Source organism: Scyliorhinus canicula, chromosome 29, assembly GCF_902713615.1.
Source record: "Scyliorhinus canicula chromosome 29, sScyCan1.1, whole genome shotgun sequence".
Classification (NCBI taxonomy): Eukaryota; Metazoa; Chordata; class Chondrichthyes; order Carcharhiniformes; family Scyliorhinidae; genus Scyliorhinus; species Scyliorhinus canicula.
Genome location: NC_052174.1, coordinates 12670265 through 12678187, shown reverse-complemented (window position 1 = coordinate 12678187; position 7923 = coordinate 12670265). Strand labels below are relative to the sequence as shown.

At 46.8% G+C, this 7923-nt stretch overlaps 1 long non-coding RNA gene across 1 annotated transcript; it reads right to left on the bottom strand.

The window, feature by feature from the left end:
* Window positions 1-3484: 3484 nt before the first annotated feature.
* Window positions 3485-7476, bottom strand: LOC119958468. Its single transcript, XR_005459033.1, has 4 exons — window positions 7448-7476; window positions 5441-5455; window positions 4933-5020; window positions 3485-4257 (listed from the first exon to the last, which is right to left on the bottom strand). It is a non-coding gene; the product is annotated as an uncharacterized LOC119958468 (long non-coding RNA).
* Between the last annotated feature and the right edge of the window lie 447 nt (window positions 7477-7923).

Sequence of the window (7923 nt, the reverse complement as noted above, 5' to 3'; positions counted from 1 at the left end):
ACGCATTGGCCTCCCCGTTGCTGTTTATGGGATCTTTCTGTGCACTCACCGGCCTCCCCGTTGCTGTTTATGGGATCTTTCTGTACACTCACCGGCCGCCCCGTTGCTGTTTGTGGGATCTTTCTGTGCACGCACTGCCCGCCCCGTTGCTGTTTGTGGGATCTTTCTGTACACTCACCGGCCGCCCCGTTGCTGTTTATGGGATCTTTCTGTACACTCACTGGCCGCCTCGTGGCGGTTTGTGGGATCTTTCTGAGCACTCACGGGCCGCCTCGTTGCCCCACAGCGAGAACATTGCGGAGGGAAACTGAATAATCTTGTTGGCTGTGATGAGGGTGAAATACGCAAGCTGGTCCTTTCTGTAGGGTGTCCCATGCAGGAAGGGGGCGGGTAAATCAGGGCCCCTAATCCAGGCTGGATTAGCCTGGGGTGATCTGCATCACCGTAAATACACAAGGGGTTAATGTAAATACACTACAACTAAGTAACCACTAGAGGGAGCACCAGAGGCATCATGACACGCAGACACACAGCTAATGAACACATAGAATAGGACACGAACAATGGGCAGTCAAAACACCCAGAGGTGACATTACCACAAGGGGGCATTGCACAACCCATATTAAAGGACAGGGCACACAGGCTGTGTCTCTTTCCACAGCCGACACTTAGAGAGTAGGACAGGGGCAGATCAGAAGCATCACACCCACCACGTGGCTTAGAGCAGACTGGTTAGTTAGACTGAGTTACTACAGCAAGATTAGCAGGAGAGTCGAACTCATAGAGAACTGTGCTAATGGTTCAATAAATCACATTGAACAAAGTCTGGAGTATCTTTTGGGTCAATGCTGCATCGAGCTGCAACTGTGTTAGCCCAGAGTACATAACACAACAGCGTCTGGGCAGAAGGTTGGTGGCAGACACACCCAGATAGGCACCACTGCCAATCGAGGTCGAGATCTAAAGGTGTCAAGCAAAGGGTTGACTTGGAGAAAGGAATGATGCTCAAAACAAAACTTGCCGCACACGGGAGGGAGGTGGGGGAGGGGAAACGGTCAACTGCTAACAACAGATTTCCAGACCCACCTCCACAACATCAGCCTCAATTGTGGGGGGTTCAGTTCCTGTGTCAGAGAGTTTGGCTGAAGTCTCAATGAGTGGTCAAGTGCTGAGTTGAATTTACTGTTTGAATTGTATTAAATATATTTCCAGGCGGTCTCTCCTCACTGTCCCATTCCTTTCAGAGGCTGGACCTCCTCTGTGTCTCCCTCTCCCCCCACCCACCCCACCCCACCCCCCACTTCAGCTGATCAGTTGTCTCTGGGTGAATGATTTAATCAAGAAGGTCAAATCCTCTCCCCTTCCTCAAACCAGTCCCACCGCCTTGTGATTGAAGTGGTACACTACCACTCTCTGCTGGCGGATCGCTGCTACTACAGGCCTTTGAGCCTGAAAGATGCTCAGGAACTGGGATGGGCTGCACCTGGAGACAGCTGGATAAAGTGGGAATGTCGAACAATGTTGTTAGGGACTGAGGTTTGTTTGGGGATATTGGGGAGCACATTTACCCCTTTATCACCAGACACAACCAGAGCTGAGATAAGATAAAATTGTCAGCTTTTTACAAATCGCACTTTGCCACATATTGGCCATGTTTATTAATGTTTTCATTTGAAATGGCTTCCGTCTTGTGAAAGTTGTTTTCAGAGTTCCATTAAAGAATGAACTCTCTCTCCACACAACTTGTATTAATGCTCCTGTCGTTTTGGATTTACCCTCTGCTGCTGTAATAACATCACTTTGCCAGCAGAGGGTGGCAGTGTATCACTCATCACAAGGCAGAGAAACAGAGAGTCAGTGTGTGTGGGACCCCAGTGAGAGTCAGTGTGTGTGGGACCCCAGTGAGAGTCAGTGTTTGTGGGACCCGTAGCCCAGTGAGAGTCAGTGTGTGTGGGACCCGTACCCCAGAGAGAGTCAGTGTGTGTGGGACCCGTACCCCAGTGAGAGTCAGTGTGTGTGGGACCCCTACCCCAGTGAGAGTCAGTGTGTGTGGGACCCGTACCCCAGTGAGAGTCAGTGTGTGTGGGACCCGTACCCCAGTGAGAGTCAGTGTGTGTGGGACCCCAGTGAGAGTCAGTGTGTGTGGGACCCCAGTGAGAGTCAGTGTGTGTGAGACCCGCACCCCAGTGAGAGTCAGTGTGTGTGGGACCTGTACCCCAGTGAGAGTCAGTGTGTGTGGGACCTGTACCCCAGTGAGAGTCAGTGTGTGGGACCCGTACCCCAGTGAGAGTCAGTGTGTGGGACCCGTACCCCAGTGAGAGTCAGTGTGTGGGACCCGTACCCCAGTGAGAGTCAGTGTGTGTGGGACCCGTACCCCAGTGAGAGTCAGTGTGTGTGGGACCCATACCCCAGTGAGAGTCAGTGTGTGTGGGACCCGTACCCCAGTGAGAGTCAGTGTGTGTGGGACCCGTACCCCAGTGAGAGTCAGTGTGTGTGGGACCCGTACCCCAGTGAGAGTCAGTGTGTGTGGGACCCGTACCCCAGTGAGAGTCAGTGTGTGTGGGACCCGTACCCCAGTGAGAGTCAGTGTGTGTGGGACCCGTACCCCAGTGAGAGTCAGTGTGTGTGGGACCCGTACCCCAGTGAGAGTCAGTGTGTGTGGGACCCGTACCCCAGTGAGAGTCAGTGTGTGTGGGACCCGTACCCCAGTGAGAGTCAGTGTGTGTGGGACCCGTACCCCAGTGAGAGTCAGTGTGTGTGGGACCCCAGTGAGAGTCAGTGTGTGTGGGACCCGTACCCCAGTGAGCGTCAGTGTGTGTGTGGGACCCCAGTGCGTTCCACACCCCAACCACTCTCTGAGTAAAGAACCTACCAGCTCCAGGGTCCCAGGTTCGATTCCCGGCTGGGTCACTGTCTGTGTGGAGTCTGCACGTCCTCCCCCTGTGTGCGTGGGTTTCCTCCGGGTGCTCCGGTTTCCTCCCACAGTCCAAAGATGTGCGGGTTAGGTGGATTGGCCATGCTTAATTGCCCGTAGTGTAAGGTTAATGGGGGGATTGTTGGGTTACGGGTATAGGGTGGATACGTGGGTTTGAGTGGGGTGATCATTGCTCGGCACAACATGAAGGGCCTGTTCTGTGCTGTACTGTTCTATGTTCTAACTGTGAAACACAATGAACTGACCAATGGAGTGAGGGCTCGGAATGATCTGTCCTGAATCAAGCTCACTCGGAAGAACATTCACTCCAAAGTGATCACGTTCCTGCCCATTTGGGACCCTTTCACCTTTCACATTGACGATATATAACGGGGCTCGGTTTCACAAAACATCCCAATGGGTTTTCTTCGATGAACATCACCTTGTTGACTGATCCCAATTAATATTCCTGCTTGGCTTCCATCAGCGATTGGGAATGAAGACTGTCAAACAGGAATATGTATGTGGTACACACCAAAGACATTCTAAAAATCACCCACACTTCACTTGTGATGCATTAATCATTTATTAAGCTAGCAAGGTTCAACTACATTGATACAGCAACCAACTGGAGTCCAATCTCACCCTCCCAAACCCAACTGACACCCTTGGAATTCAACTCCACACATCCGCAGGGAAACGCAAGTGATGTTATCCCAATTCTAGGATTCACCTCCCATTCCAAGAGCTTCCTCAATTCTTCGCGATGACCTTCACCAGGAACTTTCCTCACACTGTCAGAGTTTGTATCACAGGAAGAAGCCAACATACTTTCAATCAAAGATAATAAAGACTTTCAATGGTGACTAATCCCATCCTTCATTCGGAAATGAGATGTTTCATTTGAAGAGTCAGACCAGGTCCCTCCATGATAACTCCAAACTCCATGAGGTGTGAGAGGAACTTTAATCGAATTGGGTCTTAGCTAATTATGGTTGGAAGGGATCAACTCAATTTCTATCTAAATATATTTTAACTAATGCAGGAATCATGGGGACAATCTCCAGATATGGATGTTATTCGCTGGCTAACAATCATTCTCCAGCCAGAAGCAGGAAGGCCTTTCTGCCAAGGGGTGGCATCAATTGTGACGCTCACCACCAAGCAGGGTGGTCCACAGTGATGGGTTGTGGTGTTCCCGGAGTATCTGTTAGCCCCCCCGGTGCCGCCGATCCGACGATGAAGAGATGTCCCTTTTTAAACAGCTACTGATTTCGCACAAAGCAGGTTAAGAGCAGAAGCCACAATTGCGTCCATTAGGGATCCAATCCAGAAAGTGGTTCCTGAAATTCAGGACAGGAATGTTAACGTACTTCATTGTTCAACATCAACTGACCCGGCGGAGAAACAGAACCCGGGGGGGATATGAACCAAATGGAGTTTGTTGTGGATACAATGTGAAGCAGAATATTAACAAAACAGAATTGTGATCGAAGCGAATCAGTTTGGGACGGAGTGGAGGGACTAAGATCCGGTGGGGCTGGAGATACATTGGCCAAAGGATTGGGTAGGGATTGAAGGAGGGATCTGGAGATCACTGGGTTGAGATACTCCAAGTCCTGTAGTTTTCTGTGTCAGAAATTCAGCCCTCACTCTTCACTGGATTTATTCAACCGCCCAGATCAGCCATTAATGCTTCAGCTCTGAGTGATGATCAAAGCGTTTGACAGGGTCAGGGGAGAGAATCTATCTCCTCTGATGGTGAGGCAGAGGGTGTCGGGAACAAGAGGGAATCATTGAAAATTCAAACCAGCTCATTCAAGGCCGGCGTCGGGAAACACGTCCTCCCCGATTGGCTGCCATGTTTCTGACATCACAATAGGGGCTTCGATTTGCAAAGAAGGTCATTGGCTGTAACTGCTTTGAGACACCCAGTGGCCATGTCAGGAATGACAATCTTTTTTTTCTGTAACTAAACAAGTCATTTACCTTGTAACACAAACTGCTAAAGAACTTACCGGAAGGAAAGACATTGATTCTAAAGGCACACTCCTTTGCAGCACGTCAGATAGGGCAAACAATCACTGTCACAGGTGCAGTAACATCCTGTGGAGACAATGGGAGAAACCATTGTAACATTCGGGGCGCTATTGTTCCAACTTAAAACTGACGTCTCCCAAGGGTCTCTCTTTGTACCTCCCTCACCCTGACCCATTTGTCGTGAACATTCTGCCCCCTGTCGACTGAACTCAAAAATTATTACTGGGTGAGTAACAGTTTTCTCAAAAGTCCAAAGTTGTTAATTCAGTTGATTAAATCAATCTGGAATAAAAAGCTCATCGCAGTAAAGGCGAATATATAACTATAGGCCTGTGCTAATAACCACTCATTCTCCAATAGCTCCCCAGGGAAGAATATCTACTTTGCTTAACATAAGAACTTCGGAACCATGAAATCCTTTCCTGCTCAGATCCCATTATTCTTTTACAGCTGTTAAATATGAAAAAAAACAATGACAATATTTACCATAGTCACCATAACCTGCGGATGGAATAGATTGGTGTTAATATTGCCTGCAGAGAGTAAATTGGAAACCCGCACTTTCGATATGATCAATTTAGCAATCAGTACATTCTGCAGTGCACGGGTTATGGGTTGGTGTGAGTCTGTCAGGAATCGAAGAACAATACTGTTCCGAATGGTTGTATATCAGTTCATTCAGTTCTCCTTTTCCAGTGTGTTGATAGATCATAGAATTTACAGTGCAGAAGGAGGCCATTCAGCCCATCGAGTCCGCACCGGCTCTTGGAAAGAGCACCCTACCCAAGGTCAACACCTCCACCCTATCCCCATAACCCTGTAACCCCCACCCAACACTAAGGGCAATTTTGGACACTAAGGGCAATTTATCACGGCCAATCCTAACCTGCACATCTTTGGACTGTGGGAGGAAACCGGAGCACCCGGAGGAAACCCATGCACACACGGGGAGGATGTGCAGACTCCGCACAGACAGGGACCCAGCCGGGAATCGAACCTGGGACCCTGGAGCTGTGAAGCAATTGTGCTATCCACAATGCTACCGTGCTGCCCTGATGGATTTGCGTTAATGACTCTTATCTTCACAGAATGAATTGGGAATCTACATTTTCAGTACAGTCAGTTCTACAATCAGTCCATTCATCAGCGCATGGATCATGGGTTGATTGTGTTAAATCAACCTATTACTCCTCCAGTTTATTGAACTCCGCTCCCATTACAGTTAAATATCAAACTCTCAGGCACCAAAGCAGAGAGTAAAATTAGATTGTTCTCACTCTCCTTAAATTATAGATTGTCTTTCATTTTTATAAATTAAAAGAACGTTAGACTTCGCACTCATTTCCTTTCAAATTATTTAACCTATTTTTGTCCCTACTTTGTGGTTCGAATGTTTGTGAACATGTCACATCAGAGTTGTCCGACATTCCTCTCTTATTACCTGCAGCTGTTCAATCTTTAATTACTAAAAAATATACTGTATGACAAGAGGGCAGTGTTTGATACACTTGTCAAACTCTAAGATTGGATAAATTTAATAATCTATTTGTTAATAATCTATTTATTAAGACTCATCCAATTTTCATTGCGGTCTGGTTAATGATCACACCTCAGGGCTCGAGGAGCTCAGACAGGCCATGACTGCAGAGAATTACATGTTCACATTGTACCCGTTAGCATGATGGTTCATCATAACAACATTATTAATTGTGAAAAATTATCATTTAAATGTTCCTTTTTGTAAAAAAGGAATTGTAAGTCAAAATGGACAGAGAACGTCACGTGACTTCTCAGGTGGATTTCACTAATTTTTCTGTTATCTTGCGACGAGACAAGAGGATGCATTCTCAGACATGAAAGTTATACAATGAGTGTTCAACAAATGTAAATAGACACCATTGACTTTGCTGTTTTCCCTTCACACACAAATACATTGTCTGATGGGACAGGTTAAGGTGTCAATAGCCCCCACAGCAGGTGGGAGGAGGATTCAGGCTGTAATCAAACTGGTCATAATGGCTTCCTTGGAAGATGTCTTGACATTTGTTCCAGGGTCACATGATACAGTGGCCACCTTTGCTCCCTGTTAAGGAAACAGCCAACAGCTCCGAGCAGACGGCAGAACTTTATCCCACAGCGACAGAGGTACCAACACGCACAGCTATTGATCTACTGCAGCAGGAACAAAAGATGGTGTTAAATCTCAGCAGGTCTGACAACATCTGAGGAGACAGAACAAAGCTTATTCTGTTCTTACTTTGCCTGAAGAGATTGTCAGGGACTGTACCAAAATTATAGTCAGTTCCAGGCCACTCATGTCAAGAACAGGATATTGGCCCCGTTAACACTTTGTAATAAGGGAGAAGATATCAATGTGCTGGGTGATTGGGCAGTGAAACGATTGGTGTTTGGCTATCGCCAAATATCTCATTGCTCAATCTCTCTGTCCTTATTCCTTGTGGAGATCCAGATCTGTAAAGTTGAACATAATACCTCCATAGCCATATGGTTTCCCATATCCTGTGAAACAAACAGAGTGGTGTTAATATTGTCTGAAGAGAATGAATTTGAAATCGATAATTTCAACATGAACTATTCAAGAATCAATACTTTCGACATTGTACGGAGTATGGATTGCTCCAGCCTATTCAGAAATTCAATGAACATTACTGTCGGGAATAGTTTTGTTTCAGTTGATTCATCCTTCCTTGCTTTTGAAATTAATAGTCAACTCTCGCTCGAAAATATGAATGAAATATCTAATTCTCTCTTGCTTCACAAATTTTACCTTGGTGGAGAGTTTTAGAAAATAAATGACTATTAAGTTTTGCATTGTTTAATTCAACTTATTCAAGTTTTGTTTGCTTCAACATTTTGATATTGTAGCAACTCCTGCTGCCTTGGGAAAGTGGTCAGCATAATCATAGACCCCTCCCACGCGGGCTAGTCTCTCTTCCAACCTCTTCCAT